This window comes from Rattus norvegicus, chromosome 16, assembly GCF_036323735.1.
Source record: "Rattus norvegicus strain BN/NHsdMcwi chromosome 16, GRCr8, whole genome shotgun sequence".
Taxonomy (NCBI): domain Eukaryota; kingdom Metazoa; phylum Chordata; class Mammalia; order Rodentia; family Muridae; genus Rattus; species Rattus norvegicus.
Genome location: NC_086034.1, coordinates 87,392,098 through 87,412,313, shown reverse-complemented (window position 1 = coordinate 87,412,313; position 20,216 = coordinate 87,392,098). Strand labels below are relative to the sequence as shown.

At 46.1% G+C, this 20,216-nt stretch overlaps 2 long non-coding RNA genes across 4 annotated transcripts; one reads left to right on the top strand and one right to left on the bottom strand.

Moving 5' to 3' along the window:
• The first annotated feature begins 1,567 nt into the window (after nt 1-1,567).
• Nucleotides 1,568-4,590, top strand: LOC134482428 (uncharacterized). The gene is made up of 2 exons (XR_010058522.1): nt 1,568-1,775; nt 3,968-4,590. It is a non-coding gene; the product is annotated as an uncharacterized LOC134482428 (long non-coding RNA).
• LOC120097574 (uncharacterized) lies at nt 4,308-7,609 on the bottom strand. Of its 3 annotated transcripts, XR_005495134.2 has the most exons (4): nt 6,872-7,609; nt 6,081-6,182; nt 4,730-5,954; nt 4,308-4,444 (listed from the first exon to the last, which is right to left on the bottom strand). It is a non-coding gene; the product is annotated as an uncharacterized LOC120097574 (long non-coding RNA). The 3 variants fall into 3 exon arrangements; XR_010058521.1 differs by lacking the exon at nt 4,308-4,444 and having other exon boundaries at nt 4,697-4,945; XR_005495133.2 differs by lacking the exon at nt 4,308-4,444 and having other exon boundaries at nt 5,767-5,954; nt 7,003-7,609.
• Between the last annotated feature and the right edge of the window lie 12,607 nt (nt 7,610-20,216).

Sequence of the window (20,216 nt, the reverse complement as noted above, 5' to 3'; positions counted from 1 at the left end):
GAAACGGTGGGACACATCAGCCCATATCCTTCATGTATTTAAAGATGGCGCCAATCTCCGCCCCTCCCCAGGTGTGCAACACCCTCTCATGCACATATTCTGGTCCTTTAGACCGTGTCCTTCTCATCCTTCACAGACGAGCCTGGAGGGTTACCTCCTGGATGTTGAATTGGCAATTAAACTAACCGCCACGGCGTCTATTTCGGTTGTGCTGTTTGGAGACAGGACAACGAGGCCTAGGTGAGACTGCGAGCCCAGGCGACAACATCCGTTACCTAAACGAGGGCAAGGGAGCCACTGATTGCTTGGTTATATAAGCACCGCGTCAGCTAGGGACTTCTACCAGCCCGGAGTTCTCTGGATATGAATATCAAATCGGAGCACACATCCAGCACTTCTAAAAATGTTCTCAAATTCTGCCTCTTCAGTGCGCAGTTGCCTAGATGGATGACCACAGGTCTTGTGGACAGGAATTCCAGCCTCATTACTGTACCCCCTTGCTGAGGGCCTGACCTCTCTTTTAATTAGTGAGTTTCTGGGTTAGGCCACTGTCTCAGGCAGCAAGATTTATCGTATCTACTCTTCTATCATCCATCACAACAGTTCTGGCATTTCACCTTAGTGTGGCTGTAGTTTTCTCCAAAGTTCTACTAGTCGTTTTACCACCATAATGGAGGCACCCCCCTGGAGCCCCTGCCAGGATGGCGAGTCATCTCTCACCTCAGGCTGCTTCCACGAAAGTGTGCTCACTCTTCTCCAACTTAATGTTCCCTCTCCTGTGACCTGTCACCCCCAAGTCCAGCCATAAGCAGTCTCAGATTGCCTGATGCACATTGCTCTGGTCCTGCAGTCCCAGGAGAGCGTCATCCCGTCTTTATCTATCAAACAGCTCCTGATGCGTGTTATCCTAACGTGAGTGTTCTCTGGGAGGAGTGAAAGGTAGTATTGATCCATGGGTGACTCAGGTTGTCCTTCCTTCAATAAACAGAGTCACATCTGCAGACCCAGAAGCCCTCCGGGCAAAGTTTCAAAGTTGTGGGAGCATTAATTCTGATGTCCTGTCCACCTCTAACTCGTAAAGCCCCACTCATCCGACCAGCTCCTCGGCACAGTTATAGGAAAAGCTGCCATTCTTATAAAATTACACTCTTACCCATGGCATCTCTACCTTCCTGCTGCTGGAGATTAAGGGTCCCTTAGGTCCCTTCGGAAGACACTAACTTCTACCCTTAGCTTGCAGGGACTCACATTGTCTTTCTCTGATGTATCAGTGACCCAGCTGAGAGCCATCAAATAGCGTCCTGCTCACAATCAATGCCATTTCTGCATTTCTGAAAGCCTGGGCTATTGCAGCTCTCCCTGTCACAGCCCTTCGAGTTCATCACCAGTGAAAGCTACGGCATCAGAACTTCTGCACACTGGGGGTGTGGGGGTGGGGGTGGGGGTGTGGGGGTGGGGGTGGGGGTGTGGGGGTGGGGGTGGGGGTGTGGGGGTGGGGGTGTGGGGGTGGGGGTGGGGGTGTGGGTGGGGGTGGGGGTGGGGGTGGCCGTGCACTGCTGCTGCAGGAACCATATTCTCTTCAGCCCTACTGATCCATACGACAATCTATCTCCTCCCTCCATCCTGCAGCCAACTCCATGAGGTCTGTTTCTCTGGAAAAGAAGAGCTGGAGGTATGGATTCACATGTATTTTCTGGGGAGAGACAGTGGCACTTCTGCTGACAGAGGGGTGAACTGATGTCAGAGTTCCCAGGCCTGGAGTGCTGTGAGATGCTGTAAGCAGTCACACTTCCGTTTGTTGCTTCCTTCTCTCTCCCCCTTCCTTTCTCCTGGACATCTTTCTTTCGTGGGACATTCTTCTGACTGGAACAATACTGCCCAGAAGCCAAAGTGACAAAACCTAGCTCCCTTCAGCGGGCTCACTCTTAGTGTCACCATTCACCAGTGACTTTTGCCCTATTTCTAAGGCTTAGGAAGAGGGATATGACTTCTGGGTGAAGAGCTCCGCTGCTGGTGGAGTCTGAGCAGGGACCTCTAGTGCCGTCCTCTCCTCAGGCCTGCCACTGGGATTTTGTGGACACACACAGACCCAGACACACACATAGACACACACACAGACATACACACAGACACACACACACACACACAGACACACACGGTCTTGTCCCCATAACTATGGGGGACATGCATGTCACAAGTGATGGTTTTGCTACAGAGGAAAACAAGACCTGTGCTTATGATTTGTTACTTGTTGAAGATGGTTGTTTCTCAAATCTCTCTTCCGTAGCAGGAAGTATAGCATGTGCTTAGTGTGCATGAGACCCTTGGGTAGCATCCTACGAGCTACATACATGTATACATACATACATACATACATACATACATACATACAGGTAGGTATGTGTGGACACACACATGTACACACACAGATACACACAAACACACAGACACACATAGACATACACACAGACACACAGACACATATAGACACATACACAGGCATATACACAGACACACACACAGACCCAGACACACACATAGACACACACACACACACACACACACAGACATACACACAGACACATACAGACATACACACAGACACACACAGACACACACACAGACATACACACAGACAAGACACACACACAGACACACACAGACACACACACACAGACACACACACACACACACACACACACACACACACACACACACACACACACACACACACACCCCTTCACTCCTAAGAGGCAAGGGAGGAGTGGAACATTCTTCTTGCTCATCTCAGAGAAAGGAAGCTTCCCACCTCACTATGGCAGGCTTCCACCAGAGTGCCATTGGTATCTTAAACTCTTTAAAGATCCCCTGTGTCCAGCAAAGCTTGCCTGCTGTCCTCACTCCTGTGGGCTCTTTCTTCACGGACTTCTACCCTTTCTCCCCATCTTTCAGCTTGGGTCACTGATGTTAGCCTTAGCTCCCCCTAGTGGTGAACAAGGCAAAACATGCACGGGCACAAGGGTCACAAAAGCTGCAGTTCAAACACAACTGAAAAGATACAACTTCAGGGAGAGACAGAAAGGACTCGTAAGTCAGAGGATCTTGAACCATTGTCTTAACCACTAGACTTTCTACCCAGGAGGTGCAAGATATGTTTCTATTTATGTGATATAAATGAAGTTGAATGCTATAAAATACACCGGTTGCAGCAATTGCCCATTTGAGTGAAACTCACATAGTTAACTGGTAGATCTGACTGGTAGTTATCGCTTGTGAACAGTGGGATGAATGGTTGTGATGCGAAGGGTGCTTGGAAGCTCTTCCTGCAACTGAGTTTCATGCTGTCCCTAGTCATTTAGTTATAAATTCTTTCTCTACAAGCTTATCTCTGAGCCACTGGGGAGGAGGTGTAGGCAGTGTTGGGTACAGCCAGGACAGTGGGGAAGAGTGCCAAGAGTCGTGGAGGTGGATAAAGGTGTGAACAGAGTCCAGCATCCAGCTGTTTTTCAGACACAGCTTTCTGAAGTTATATTTTGGGAGACCACGGGGAGATTTCTGTCCCAGGACTGGCGGTCATGCAGGTCAGCCACCGAAACACACATCCCTTCTGTATTTCCTGTAGCACATGGGAACGTATCAACTCATCCTAACAACATCGTGGACAGGAGCTTGCTTTATGGGAATGCCAAGACAGAGCCCACGGTGAAGTTTGCCCAGTTTGGGCTGTGGCATTCTGGCCAGCACAAGTGCACCCTGGCACACGAGTACATTCAGTGTGCATCCTGGTGCTCTTCTCGTCCAGAGAGTGTGCACTAAGGTGAAGTCACGACCTCCCAGAACAGAGGGCCCGATCACCCACACTCAGATCCACACAGGCAACACTGGCAGACTGTCGCTATATCGTCCATACCATTCAGGTCCTGTCCTGAATCTTTACTTGGTTGTACCGTTTCATCTTGTCTTTCAGAACTCGAAGCTCAATTCTGTGCTGAGGAGTTGACATCCGAATAGCCTCCGTGGGTTTGTGTGGCAAAGATAAGAATATTATCTACTGCCTTCAGGGGTGCCCTTTTCACCAATTTTTGCACAACAAAGACCAAAGCCGGGCAGGTTTCTGTAAGAATCTCTTCTCGTGAGGCTTAAGCGTCTCGAAACTATCAACCGAAACATTTTCACAGTGGGAGGAAGCAATAAACAAATCTCAGGCCACACAGCCTTTATTATTTATTTATTTATTTATTTTGGTCAGTGTACCATGCATTACTCTGACGGTGACCAAGGATAATAAAAAAGAAACAGAAAAATCAGCACGCGGACTGAAACCTCCTCTCATTCTTATGAACACACACGGCCCAGCATTGGTACCTCACTGACGCATTCCTTTTCTTCATGCTCAATTCGGTCATATGGAGAATGTTAGCTTAGATCTCTGTGGCTGAAACTGCTACTGGGGGGGCGGGGACAGAAAAAGAACCAGTTCTAGATCAGCCTGTAAATATCGGCTTCCAACAACCAATATACACCACAACTAGCTGAAACCTAGGCTGCTTCTGTTACATGGAGTTCCCAAGAGTACTTTTTTTTTTTTTTTTAAAAAGAACCAGTTGTCACAGAGCAAAAGCCAAATATTGGGTTGGTTTCCATGGGCAGCGATATTCTTAAGTAACTCCAACTCCTAAGCTATTTAAAATCAACTTAAGTGCACATAGTGAGACTCCAAACTGTTCACCTCTGGTTAGCAGTCCGTCTATGGTTTCATCCATTTGGAACGAAAGAGGAGACTGATGACATCTTTGGAAAGATTGTAAGTCTAGTCTAGGGGATGGGTCAGCTGTGATCTCTTATACAGAAAACACTGTCTGCTGGCAGAGCCGATGGCGGGCACTCATGCTGGAAGCTGCTCATGGGAAAGTTTGCACTGGATCCTCTGATTGAAATGAATGTTCTGGAAAAGACATCCGCAGAATGAAGAAGTGGATTTGGAGTGCAGCTGTCCCCAAGTTTAAGGATGTTTTGAAGAAACGTGAGAGTTGAAAATTGAATCCGAGAACATAGCACGGGTGTTAGTTACTGTATAGTACGGCGGCGGCTTTAAGGGCATGGTAAAGATCTGGTTGTCTTGCAGAAGCCTTTATGGCAAATATCACTGCATACAGACTCTGTGTGCCAAAGCACATTTACTCAACCCTCATGGTTTTGTATTTTTACGTGGTGGTTTCACCAGTTTACTGCAAGGGTCAGCTAAGAATTGTCTTGGAAAGAAAAAACTGAAGTCCCCTGTAGACTGTCTTTGTGAATCAGTCAGAATAGCGTTATGCTTCTGCACTGACCAGTATAGTATAGAATCGGCCCCTCACACCCAGGGCTCATCTTTGGAATTCCACATAGACATCTTCTCTATCCAGAAGTACTGCACTACTCAAGTGAAACCTGATTGATTGTGAATACTTTATTATATAAAAAAGGCTTCTGTGCTGACCTACACCGGGAGACCGTAAACCAGTGGCTCCTTCTGAGGCATGTTATGTCTGATTATTTTAATAATGTGAAATATTCCATAATATTTCACCCTTCCCTCACATTTTTGGTGGCTTAGGAAGCAGTACTCTTTAGATTTCTTTGCAAGCGGAAAGTTGGCTTGGAACCTCTCTATCCAGTTACTCCCGTATACTACGTTTGAAAACAAACCTTTTTTTCCTTTTTTTTTTTTTTTTTTGGAGATTTTTTTTTTTTTTACACAGGAGATGATAAAAAATAGGAAATTTCAGGTTTCAGATGTTTTATTGCATTCTTGTGGCATAATAACAACTTCATTAAAAGTAACTCCACCAGCACAATGTGGACGTTGTGAGGCACTTAAAGCACTCGGGCCACCTCCTTTCTCTGCAAGATGTGGTGTGCGGTGTGCGGGGAGGCTGTGTTGGTTTGTAGTTTATATGTTTCGTTCTGTTGGGCTTTTGTAAGGTATCGGGTTACCACCCCCCCACCTCCCCACCCCCCACCCCCCATTCCCCCCACTGCAGGCAGAAGAGGCTGCCAGTTGCCTGCTGTGGACCGTGGAGGCTCTGGACACTTCCTACCTGAGACGTCCATGTCCCAAGGTGCCGGAGTCAGCTTCCCTCTTGGGAAGGGCAGAAGCTCGCGCTGGAGACAACTCTTTTCTGTAGTGTCCTGTGTGGTTGCTGGAAGGAAATGTGGTGAGGGTAAGGGTGACCCTTTCTCCTCTGAATTTGGAAAGTGATTTTCAGATGAGGAACCTGAGAATATGGGATCTCTGCCTGCTGACAGTCTGCTTTCATTCTCTGAGGTGAATGCTCTCAGCCTTCTGTGGCCTTCCAGTGCCCTTTTCTAGTATCCTTTTGTCTTAATCAGGGTTCCTCCTTCGGTGAAGAGACTCCATGACCAAAAATGCATCTGGTCCACTGGGGTTTTGTCAGTCCACTGTCCTTTCCAGCCCCCCAAGCAGCGCTCAAGTGTCTCAGGCAGTGGGAAACTCAGTCTCCAAAGGCAGTGCCTTCAGTCTGGGCACAGCCCGGCCGTTGGAGTTCTTCCTGATGTGGGGCTGAGATCTGCCTTAGTTCAGTTTCCACCCATTGTTCCTAGCCGTATGCCCGGGACTCACAGAAAGCACTTTTCCTACCCCATAACAAATCAGCTTTCAGGAGGAAGGCAGTAGTCAGAGTGGAAGGACGGAGCTGCGGGGAGACAGAGCAAGTCTCTTGGACTCTTGGTCTCCTTTGCTGGGAAACGGTCATTATGGACCGACCTGACCATTCAGGGTTTAGGGAGTTAGGAAAGTACCGTCAAGATGTCAGAGCGAGTCCCAGTAAAGTACAAAAGTCAAAGAAGCTACAAAGTAGCAGAGAACCACCTGCATCTTTGTCTACAGCCTGGCCTCTGTACTCTTCCATTCATGCTTTTGTCTACAGGCTGGACTCTGTATTCATGCCTGTTGTCCTTTGCTGCTCTCCACTTCTTTCTTTATCATTTGCTTTGTCTTACCTGACACCTCCTACCTTTGCTCAGAGGTGTTGCCCACTACAGAATGTGGTGGAACTTCTCCCTTGGAACTAGTCACCGATTGGTCCTCAGAGTTGTTCTCTGTTAAGACCGAATGCTGGGCAGCTGTCTGCTGAGGCAGGCATTTCATTGCGTAAAAACTAAAAACCACGGGCCTTTGAAACTGTCTTACACTCTGTTGAAGAGCAGTGCATTGATTTTGCCAGTCCTTGTATCCTATCCCATAGGTTACCTGGGTGATGTGATGTCTATTCCCCAAGGAAACAGAACTTGAGAGAACGTAAGAAGCTGCTTAAGTAAGGTTGCTGGTTCCTGATCTCTGCCCGCTGACAGTCTGCTTTCATCCTCTGAGGTGAATGCTCTCAGCCTTCTGTGGCCTTCCAGTGCCCTTTTCTAGTATCCTTTTGTCTCAATCAGGGTTCCTCCTTCGGTGAAGAGACTCCATGACCACAACAACTCATAAAAGAAAGCATAATTTGGGGCCGGCTTATGGGTTCAGAGGTTTAGTCCATTATCATCATGTTGGGAAGCACGGTGACACACAGGCAGACGTGGTGTAGAAAAGGGAGCAGATAGTTCTACATCAGGATCTGAAGGCAGCAGGAAGAGTGAATCACGCTGGGCCTGGCTTGACTATTTGTGAAAGCTTAAAGCCTACTCCCAGTGACACACTTCCTCTAACAAAGCCATACATCCTAACAGTGCCATTCTCTGATAACCAAGAATCCAAATCTCTGAGCCTTTGGGGGCTATTCCTATTCAAACAAAACCACATTCCACTCCCTGGCTCCCATAGCCTTGTAGAAATAGCATAACGCAGAAATGCATTTAGTCCAACTTCAAAAGTCTCCATAGTCTGTAACAGTCTCAGCACTGTTCAAAAGTCCAAAGTTCAAAGTCTTTTCTGAGTCTCATACCAGTGTCTTAACTGTAACCCCCTGTAAAATCAAAATGAAAAAGCAGATCACACACTTCTGACATACAATGGCACAGGAGATGCATGACCATTCCAAAAGGGAGGAAAAGAAAGAGAGTGAGGAAATACTAGACCAAGGCAAGACCAAAACTCATCTGGGCAAACTCTAAACTCTGCATCTCCATGTCTGATGTCAAAGTGCTCTTCAGATCTCCAACTCCTTTCAGCTTTATTGACTGTAACACACTTCTTTCTCTTGGGCTGGTTCCACTGCCTGTTGGCAGCTATTTTTGCGTATGTATCCCAGGGCTCTGGCGTCTCCAGCATCTAGAGGTCTCGAAGGCAATGCGTGCTCCTTCTCCACAGCTTCAGGCAAAGGTCTTTCTGAGCTTCCATGCCATGCACCTGGTCTCTGGCTCCCAGAGATTCCATAACTCCTTTCTTGTGTCCTTGACTCTAAAGCCAGAACCACACACGGGCGAAGCTGCCAAGTTCTGCTGCTTGCTAGAACTGGAACATGGCCCCTTCGTTTAAATACATTTTTGCCTGCTTCCTGTTTTCAATAGTTTCCTTTACTCCCCAAGCTTGGCTGTTCTAGAACTTGATCTGTAGCTCAGGCTGGCCTCGGACTCAGGGATCTGCCTGCTCCTGCCTTCATAGTGCTGGCGCTAAAGGTGTGCCCCCACCAAGGTTTTGGGTGTTGTTGTTTGTTTTACAAGTGGGAAGGATAGCTGTGTGGGGGTCTCACCTGGGGGCGCCACTCTCTTTATTCCACTTAGCATCAGGCTTTTCTTTAAACTTTTCCCTAGTGTTCCTTTTCTCCTCAGACTGTACATTTTGTTTTTCCTTTGCTCAGATTGCCCCTTTCCCTTACAGATCTGCGTAAGTGCCCTAATAAGCAAGCAACACAGTTAATACTAGGCTGTCTGGAAATCTCCTTTGCCAAAGCTGTTAATCTTTAATTTATCCTAAGGCAGATTTTTTTTGTTTTTGATAATGGCAGAAAGCAGCCACATTCTTCACCAGAATATCACAAGAACGGTCTCTAGGCCACATACTTATATTCTTCTCCTCTGAAACCCCTTGAGCCGGGTCCCCATAATTCAAACCTCCCCCAGCACCACTCTCTTCCCTGCTCCTTTAAGTAAGGCCCATTCCACCCCACCTAAAGCATTCCAGTGCTTTCCAAACCCCAAATTCACGTTCCTTCAAACAAAAGCATGGTCAGGCCTATCACAGTAACACCCCAGTCCCTGGTACCAACTTGTATCTTATTTAGGGTTTCTATTACTTTGAAGAGACACCATAACTCTTATAAAAGAAAGCATTTAGTTGAGCTGGCTTGTAGGTTCCTAGGTTTAGTCCATTATCATTATGGCGGTAAGCATGTGGCACAAAGGCAGACATGGTGCGGAGAAGGAGCCAAGGCTTCTTCTACATCCAGATCCACGGGCAGCAGGAAGAAAGAGGCACTGAGTCAGGCTTGAGCATTTGAAACCCAAACACCCCCACCCCAGTGACACAGTTCCTCCAACAAGGACACACCTCATAACTGTGCCCCTCTGTGGTGACCAAGCATTAATTCTATGAGACTTTGGGGGCCATTCCTGCTCAACCCACCACATCTTCATATGACCTTTGTCCTCCTTTCCTAGAGGCAGTAGAACAGAGAGTGGCAGGAATGAGGGGACAGAGCTTTTTGTCTCCTCAGCAAAATGTCGGGAGATTTTTAATAACTTTGCAAGGGACTGAGATCCTTTTATTTTCTCTTATTTTACTCTCCGTAGTAATGAGACTGAACCCAGCACACATGTTTTAGGCAAAGGCTCTACCACTGAGCTATGTCCCCAGACTCCCTTTCCCTTTTGATTTTGGGACAGTCTTTTTAAGTTGCCTGTGTTCACCTTGAACTCCTCTGCAAACCAGACAGTACTTGAATATTTGATTTCCCTGCCTCAGCCTCCTAAGTAACTGAGATGACAGTACGGCCGCACAAAAGTGGATGAAAAACAACCATGTTAGTCACAATCCAATCAGGGGTCTCCACAAAGAGACAGCCAATAGGAGATCGAATTTATGCTTTTATGGATGTGAAGGAGGACTGCATGGGGCATTGGTTCACGTGATTTTGGAGACTGAGACATCCCCTGCCCTCAAAGTCCAACCTGAGGAACAATGAAAGAAGCTATGTGACCCATGCCACACTGGAAACTTGGTAACAAGGAAGACAAGTGAGAGTGTGACTATAGGTCCAAGTTGGGCGTGAGATAAGATGCCTCACCTCAAAGTTAGAGGGGGACAGAAAGGGCTGTCTCACCTTCCTCTGCCTCTGCTCTCTCCAGATGCCCCAACCATCAGACAATGCCCATATACATGGGTTAGGGCCACTTGCAATCCTGAGCCCTCATGTTCAAATGTCAGCCTACTCTGGAAATGCTTCAGCCATACCCAGCAAGTGCAATCTAGGCACCCTATAACCAGTCAAGAGAACCCCAAGGAGAATAAATGGCCACACTTATTCCTGTGACTTTTGTCATTTCAGCATGAGCCCCCTTTGAGAAGCTTAGAAGTCCGGAGCGGGAGAGACACCCTCGGGCCTCAAGGCTGCTGCAACCCACCCTCCTCAGGAGAAGTGAAGAATTCCGTGGGAGCTGCTGGTGCTCCTCCTCTGCTCATTTTCGCTGTGTTTACTCTCAGTGTTGTGCAGCGAACAGTGAGAGACAGGTGCTAACCTTCAAACACAAAGGCCATCTCAAAGCAGGCCACGGCTGTGTTTCATAGCTGATCCCTAAAGAGTTTTCTTTCTCCCTGCATAGATCTCACTGTTCATACTCAGTTAACCTCAACATTCTCCGAGGTAGCATGTGGATTCCCAACACCCAGCAGGGGGGTTCACAAGACAAACAGAACTGCCAGTTCTTTGTAGAGCTTTTAAATTTATTTTTATTTTTTTTTAGCTTTACTATTTTTCCTTTTATTTATTCACCTCACATCATTATTGCAGCTCCTCCTTCCTTTCCTCCCTGTCCCATCCTCCCCCATTACCCTCTCTCCTTCTCCTCTGAGAAGGGAAGCCACCCCTACATGGTTAACCACCCACCCTGGCACCATCAGGTCTCAGCAGGATTAGGCACATTTTCTCTCACTGAGGATAGACAAGGCAGCCTAGCTAGGGGAAAAAAAATACAATGCCAGGCAACAGAGTCAGAGTCAACATTCTGCTCCAATGATTAGGGGACTCACATGAAGGCCCAGCTGTATACCTGCTACATATGTATAAGGGGATGAGGTCCAGTTCATGCATGCTCTCTGGTTAGTGTTTCAGTCTCTGTAAGCCCCCATGAGCCTAGGTTAGTTGATTCTATAGGTTTTCTTATAGACCCTTCTGCGTCCCTCATTCCTTCCCCCCCACCTCTTCCACAAGACTCACCAGGCTCTCCCTAATGTTCAGCTGTGGGTCTCTACATCTATTTCCATTCGCTGCTGTGTGAAGCCTCTCAGGAGACAGCTATGCTAGGCTCCTGTCTGCAGGCAACCTAGACATCCCTCCGTCGATGAATGGATAAAGAAAATGTAGCACATTTACATAGTGGAATACTATTCAGCCATTAAAAACAAAGACCCATCAGGCAAGTGGATACAGTTAGAAAGTGTCATCGTCCTGAGTGAGGTAACCCAGACCTGGAAGTACACACACACGGTGTGTGCCCCTTTATAAGTGGACATTAGCCATTAAGTACAGGTTAACTATGCTACAACTCAGACCCAAAGAAGTCAAGTAACAAGGAAGGCTTAAGGCACGATGCTTGAATCTCACTCAGAAGGAGTCAACTTGGCAGGAGAGGGGCTGGGGAGGGGAACAAGGTGGTGATCAGATGTGGGGAGAGGAAGAGGCAAGAGGGCTGGGACAGAGAACGAAAGTTGGTAGGGGAACATCTCTGAGAGTACCTGGGATGGGAGGTTCTAGGGAGCCTATGGGGCTGGCACTAGCTGAGACTCCCAGCTGTGGGGGGATATGGAGACTGACGTGGACACTTCCTATAGCCAAGTGGGACTTCCAGCGGAGGGATGGGGGACATGACCCACCTACAAAAACCTTCAACCTAAAGTGCCTGCCTGTAAGACGTGCAGACATAGATAGAGCAGAGACCGAGAGAACAGCCAAGCAATAACTGCCCAACTCGAGACCCATCCCATGGGAGAAAGCCAACCCCTGACACTATTATTGATACTCTGCTGTGCTTACAGACAGGCACCTAGCCATAACTGTCCTCTCTGGAGTCCTCTAACTTTCCTCTAAATGGAGGGGTTCCTCCCCCAAATCATTTGAGAAACATTAAAATTTAAAATTATAACAGAATCCCAGCCCATGCTCAAACATTTAATAATATATAAAAGGCAAGTGGTTATGAAAGAGAAGATGTGCCCGTGGCCCGTGCTCTGTGCTCCACAGCAAAAGCAATAAGCTCCGAACATTGGCGAGGAAGGCAGGATGGAGAATGTCCAGATCCCAATAAAGGCTCCCTCTCCTCACGTTGCTTCTTTTCCAGGGAGAACAAAAACGTGTGTTGTTCTCTTCCAGACACTTTCCTGTGTGTTTGGGAACAAATGTCCAGGTGTGTGTGTGTGTGTGTGTGTGTGTGTGTGTGTGTGTGTGTGAGAGAGAGAGAGAGAGAGAGAGAGGATATGAGTCTGTGTGTCAGTGTGAGTGTGTATGTGTGATTGTATATGAGAGCGAGATAAAGAGAATAGAATGTGAGTCTGTGTGTGTAAGACTGTGTAAGATCATGAGTGTAAGTGAGTGTCCATGTGTGTGTGTGTGTGTGTGTGTGTGTGTGTGTGAGAGAGAGAGAGAGAGAGAGAGAGAAAGGATATGAGTCTGTGTGTCAGTGTGAGTGTGTAAGTGTGATTGTATATGAGAGCGAGATAAAGAGAAAGAGATAGAATGTGAGTCTGTGTGTGTAAGACTGTGTAAGATCATGAGTGTAAGTGAGTGTCCATGTGTGTGTGTGTGTGTGTGTGTGTGTGTGTGTGTGTGTGTGTGTGTGTGTGTTGAGGCAGGGGTGGGGAATGAAAGGAAGAGAGGGAGGGAAAGTTAGCAAGAGTCCCTGTCTGAGACTCTACATAATACACTGGAAGCTTGGCCATGGCTTGGGGTGAGACCACTCTTCACATGGGAGAGAAGACAAAGAGATGGGTTCGGGAAGGCTTCTTGGAATTGGGCTGGTAGGTTTGTACCCGTGATGGGGCTGAAGAAGGCAGACTCTGGGACTGCTCTGAGAATGATTGCTATTGTTTGGTTCAGGCATTTTCAGTTAGACCCTAGAGGGTGGAGAACAGGGTCTGCCCTGAAGGAAATGCTTGTGGTTCCTCACAATGAGATAGTTCTAGGCTGAGAGGGATCTCCATACGGAGCTGAGAGGGAGTAAAGTATAGAGTCTGAGGCTTGCAGCTAAAACTGATTGACAGATAGGTGCAGTCTTCACTGAGCGTGTCCTGGAGAGCGGTCCCATCTTATAGCATCCCTGTCTATATGAAATGACAGCTACAGGGGTTGGGGATTTATCTCAGTGGTAGAGCGCTTGCCTAGCAACCGCAAGGCCCTGGGTTCGGTCCCCAGCTCCAAAAAAAAAAAAAAAAAAAAAGTCCAGTTCCAGGGGATCCAGCACCATCATCTGGCCTCTGTGAGCTCCTGCACATACATGGCGGGCACACCCATAGAAATGACAGCCACAGATAAATTGCTACCCTGAAAACTCTTAGGAAACTGTCTGACACCTAAGCATGTGCAAATCATTCATGCAGTCACCATTCAAAGAATATTTATTTATTTATTTATTTATTTATTTATTTATTGTCTTTTGTTGTTGTTGTTGTTGTTTTTTCTGAGACAGGGTCTCTCTCTTCATAGTTCTGGGTGTCTTGAAACTCACTGTGTAGACCAGGTTGGCCTGGAAAACTGCGTGCAGGGATTAAAGGCATGCAGCACCACATCCAGCTCCAGGGGCTGCGTGAGTGGGTAAGGTGTTTGCTGTGCAGATGAGAGAATCTGAGTTTGGATCCTCACAACCCCTGAGGCCAGACATGATAATATGCATCTGTCATATCAGTGCGTTACGGTGAGATGCAGGGCGGGCACAGAGATTCCACAGAACCCTGGGCCACCTGGCCTGGGGAATGCAGAGGTGGAAAAAAAGAGTTCTCTTCTCAAACAAGGTGAAGACAGACCTTAGCTTGCTCTTTCGCTTTCACGTACAGCATGTGCTTACATGCATGAACACACACACACACACACACACACACACACACACACACACACACAGCACACACACTCATAATAAAAACAGTTGCCCGTGCAAGGCTTACTAGGCAGAGATTCACAGAGATCTTTGTAGATTTGACCTTTTTATCACATTCAACACTTTCCATGTGTAAGGTGTGTACTTGTTAGTTCCAAGTCGTAAATAAACTCTGCTGGCTGTGCTACAGGGCGTCCCTGGGTTCCTGGAACTGAAGTAAGAATGGTGTGGCTATTGAAATGGCTTACTCTCTCTGAACTGCTCCTACTGTAACAGGCCCCGAGACCTTAACACCACTGCAAACAGGTTAGAGGGACCATTCCGACCTTAGAACCCAACACTTAGGCCCCACCGCCTATCAACATGGAGACAAAGACCTGATCCATCAAAGACCTAATATATAGGTCCAGGATCCCGGACGCTCCCTAAGTGTAGGAACCTTGCCTTGCTTTTTGGCTTCTGTGGTTTTGAGACTCACTTGCTGTTCTTGTTAACCCAAGTTCATCCACAGAATAAGGTTTGCATGCATGAAAGGCTCTGTGATTTGGGCAAGTTACCCACGAAGTCAGTAGCTAGCACTACAGACTCCCCATTCAGTTTTAAGAATGTCTGCTGGAACTACCATGCAACGATTCTTACAGTAGCACACATGGTTCAACACTCCTCAAGTGGTCACTGAAAGCCTCTCCAGGCATGGCCTGGCTCATGGAAGTAAAGCCAGCTTTATTGGTCAAACTGGGCTTGAGAGTTAAGCAAGAGAAGTCTTCAGCATTTTGTAGCAGTATGAGGTGAAAGTTCAGAGTTGTCCCCCAAATAAGCTTCATAGAGGCTTAAGAGGCATTTTTATATTTTTAAGGGGGTGGGGCAGAGGCTATCCTGACAAGAGCCAAGACTCCTGATTTATTTTAAACAGACAGAAACTCTTCATGGCTCCTTGAGAAACGACTATGATTCACCCCAACACTTGCTCTTAAACTTGTTCGTACAAGTTGTTCTTAAAAGTTTTCTTAAAAAGTTCTTGTTTTGTGTGTCAACTTGACACAAGCTAGAGTTACCACAGAAAAAAGGAGCATCCGTTGTGGAAATGCCTTCATGAGACCCAGCTGTAAGGCATTTTCTCAATTAGTGATTAATTAATGGACAAAGGACCCAGCCCATTGTGGGTGGTGCCATCCCTGGGCTGGTGGTCGTGGGTTCTATAAGAAAGCAAGCTGAGAAAGCCAGGGAAGCAAGCCAGTAAGCAGCATCCCTCCATGGCCTCTGCATCAGCTCCTGCTTCCTGACCTGCTTGAGTTCCAGTCCTGACTTCCTTTGGTGATGAATAGCAATGTGAATGTGTAAGCTGAATAAACCCTTTCCTCCCCAGCTTGCTTCTTGGTCACAATGTTTGTGCAGGAATAGAAACCCTGACTAAGACAGTTCCTAAAGTTGTTTTTAAAGGTTCATAAATATATGTATATGTATGTATGTGTGTGTGTGTGTGTGTGTGTGTGTGTGTGTGTGTGTGTGTTTTGCTTGTATGGATATCTATATACCACATGGATGCCTGGTATCTTAGGTACACAGGGCACCGGATGTTCTAGTGTTGAAGTTATAGATTTTTGTGATCTGCCATGTGGGCGCACATGGCACAATCTGGGTTCTCTGCAATATCAGCAAATGCTCTTAACCTCTGAGTCATGGCTCCAGCCTACATTTGATTTTGGTATGGTGTCTATCCAGGTCCAACATTACAAACACTGTACTCTGTAGGTCTGAATCTCAAGGCTCAGATCTCATATCCTGGGGTTTTATTAATTGATTCCAGGAGAGAAAACTGGGAAAGTCACACAAAGGAAAGGAAACGAGCAAAATTCTCCCACCTTCTAGTCCCACAGCTCAGCAGAGAAGAGGCCCAGCCTTTCCTCATTTGCCATGTGGGGGTCTCTCACTCTGTCACTTGCTGAGAGTTCTGTTCACACCAGGCCTTGTATTTTCTGCTGGAGAGAGCAGTCAGGTAAGACAAGCGCTGGACAAGAGAATGACAGATATTAGTGAGGTTGAGTTTGATACCCACTGGGGTGTTCCCAAGGATCAGGCACAGGGTCCAGCAAGTGAAGAGCTAGAGAAATATTCATCAGGCATGTCTGGCAAGGACTTCTGTCAGAGGACGTGAGAAGACAAGAGCAGCAAACTCCAGGAAGGTCAGGTCACTCTTAAAGTTTCCCACCTTTACTTAGGACCAAGGCATACCGGGTGAGCAGAGCCCTTCATGGCATGCCAAAACCTACATTGTTCAATATCAAAACAGGTATCTTGGGAGCATAGGAAATGATTCTTATTATAAGAACACAGCATGCATAAACCTTTGTCTCAAAACAAAACAAAACAAAACAAAACAAAACAAAAACAACACAAAACCCTACAGAATTCTAATCCTCCAGAGCCAAAGACTGCTTAAGTCAATGTCACACTGGAATTGATGTTTGCCAAGCCTTGCGTGGTAATCCTATGATGCATTTTGTGTGTTTCTATTTCATATTATAGCGGTTTCCTGATAAGTAAAACCATTTGTATATTTTTAATAATAGTAAAGAAAAATGAAATCTAAAATGTCAGTTAAGAAAAAAAAAAACCCGAAGAATGTTGCTTGTTGCAATTTAAAGTCTGCTGTATAATTTAACAAAAGTCTATGGAGAATAAAATTATTAATAAAACAATAACAGACAAATCACAAATTTTCCTTTGTGGTGCTCAGATGACCTAGTTTTCTTCCCAGGGAGGGGAGCCTGTATGCATAAAATTAGTCATATTGCGTTTCAATTTCTTTGGTAAATACTATTTTAAGGAGGTGATTAGCAAATTTTTTAAATTTGGCATTTCCCCAGAATATTTATGAACTCCCGGTACTTAAAATATGCGCTACAAGGAAATGATAAATTATCATATTATTCTAAAGCAATAATGTACAATCCTACGATTGCTTCAGAAATGGGTCACTACGAGGGCTGTACAACCAAGCTACTTCCTAATACAGATTTGTTTTCCAGCTCATGAATTTGTGTGAGAGTCATTTATCAGAAGACAGTCAAGTCTTATCACTGTTTTGTCCTGGTCACCTCCCTGGGCCTCACCCCTAACACCCACCAGGCCAGGTGGGTCACCCAAGCCAGAAGTCTGGGAGCACCTTCTGTCTTTGCATCGCTAGGTCTCCGCAGGTTTCCCTTGGACCTGAAGGCGAGGTGGGTCCTGTTTCTCTAGGACCTTGATTGTGCACACATCTGTTATGCCCTAGAATATGCACACATCTGTTCCTTCTCCCTGTGAGTGCTCTGGCTACAGACTGTAGTCCTCCCTAGAATATTTACATATCTGCTCCTCCCTGTGAGCGCTCACTACAGAGAAAGGGACATCTCTGAATCTGTGTTCGGGTTGCTGTTTTCTGGCATCGAGACCCATGGTTTATTACTTGATCTCAGTCAGTATTGAACCAAGCTAACTCGTTGCCATCAATACGGTCACCAACTTTGAACACTGTGTTTGGAGTGACCCAAGTCAAGTCCTTGCACTATTTCAAAACTGAACACATCAACAATTGCTCTGTCCAAATAAAATAAAATAAAATAAAATAAAATAAAATAAAATAATATAAGATAAAATAAAATAAAAAAAAGGTGTCGCCTGATTTTATCTTTTGGGCACAGACACTGGCACAAGTCAAGTCTGAGATTTTTCTGCATATCTATAGGCTGTCTTGTAGCTTGGGCAACTTGAAGCCTGACAGCCCTGTTCCTGGACCTGTGGTCCCCTGTTGCATCAAGGTTCGTTCCTGAGAAAGTCTCAGGTCCCCGTAGTAAAGGCGAGGGTGGCCCCCTTTGGAAATGCTGAGAAGCTGAGGGCAGGGTACCTGGTACTGCCTCTGAGAGAGAGTAACGGCCCAGCTCAGGGACTGATGTGCAGTGGGAGAGTAGCTAAGGAGTGGACCTAAGGCCCTGCCAGTCACTCCTCTCCCCTCGGAGGTTCTTACTTGTATGAGGTAGCAAGTATAATTACGGTCATCAGAAAAGGGAAGAGGCGTTCTCAAAGGCTGAGATGTTTGTGAAAGTCACACAGATTAAGAATGTCAGGGCTGGGAATTGATTGTGGTGTAGGTACTCTCATCCACTGAAGCTATTCCTAACCCGCTGGTTCTGCACTGGCCGTCATCAGTCTGGAGTAAGAGAAGAGCAGCTGTGAAGGTGTGCCTTACATTAGGACTTCAGAAGGAAAGTAATTCACTCTCTTGTTCATTCATTCATTCATTCATTCATACATTCATTTTAGGTACCTACATTTTATAACAATCATGGTTTGTGATACTGAAATTGTAACCACCATGACCTCAGGATGGGGCCATATTTGGACACAGGGTCTTTACCTGTAAAGGTAAGCAATGTGAAATGAAATCATGAGCACAAGCTCTAGTCTAATACTACTAGCATTCTCATAGAAAGGGAAATCTGGACATGGGCGAACTTTACTGTCTAATAAAATGAAGAAAAAGCAAAACTACTCTTTGAGAAGATGGGTGTGTACAAGCTAAACAGTATGTCTGTGAACAGCCATTTCCCTCACAACCTTGAGAGAAGGGATTAACCTAGCCAGCACCACCATGTTGGACTTCGGGTCTTCAGAACCCCAGGGAGGCTGAAGCCCTCCAAGTCTATGTTACTCTGTTTGCACAGCCCTAGAAAACAAACAGCCTAGGCTTCATGTCTTCTCTCTGTCTTTCATGAGAATGCTTCTCATTGATTTGGGAGTCACCCAGGTATTCCAGAATCTTCTCATCTCAAGGGATGTAATTACTTCTGCCTAGACCATTCTTCTACTTAAGGTCTTCCCCATAGGTTGGAAAACAGGCCCCTTTTTTAGAGGGCCACCATTCAACCTATCTCTCCCACTACGTTCTACCAATTGTTCAACCTAATCTCCGTCATAGCTCCATGCAGTCTCCAGCTATAGAAAATGAACTGGATTCTGACCCCAGGGTGGCGGCAGGGCTCGGATGACATTATTAATATTCATGGCCTTCAGGCCCCAGCCTGCCCTCCACCCGTGCTTTGAGTTAAACATGATTTAAAAACATCTACAGAGAAAGCTCTCACTTCAGGCTATGAGAACTGCCACACAAGGTTTACCCACGAGCCTGAAGAAGAGAACTAAGCTCCCAATTTCTTTCACAAAATACCAGCTGCAGAAGAAACGGGATCTGCTTTGAAATGACAGCTTTACATTCTAGCATTGCGCCTGTCTTCACAACAAGGATGCTCACTTCTAATATTTAACTTACAGCTGGTAAGGGAAAATAGCTTTGAACTATTTTCAAGGAGGGTGCCAAATACTTAAAGATTCAAAGGCAGAGAAAATTGTCGTTTTTCTCAGCAGATTTGCTCTTCCTGCTTTATTGTCTAGTTTCTTCACACTTGAACAAAGATGTTAAAAAAAAAACACTAAGTTGTATGTGTGTTAGTGTTTGTGTGTTGTGCGTATTTTGTGTGTGCTGTGTGTTTGTGTTGTGGTGTTGTGTTTCTGTGTATGTTTGTGTGTTTGTGTGTGGGGGATGGTTGTGTGTTGTATCTGTGTTGTGTGTGTGTTATGTTCATGTTTATGTGTGTGTGGGTTATGTTTGGTACATGTATGTTTGTGTGTGAGTTGTGTGTGTTTGGTGTGTATGTATGTGTGGGGTGTGTGTGTGCATACACACATGTGTGTTTACTTGTTTTCTGGAAAGTTCTCCTTTCCCACCATTTATATTAAAATCTCAAGCCAGAACCGGTGCGTATGATCTTCAGTTTGACCATCTTGGCCATCCATCTCGTGTACAGATAGGAATTAAACAGGATGTCAAGGCTTAGCTCTCCTTACCTCCTTCACAAAATACCACAAAGTTCAGAAAAACAAAAACAAACAAGCAAACAAAAACCCAAAAGAATATCTCTAGAGCACTGAACAGACTTCTTCCC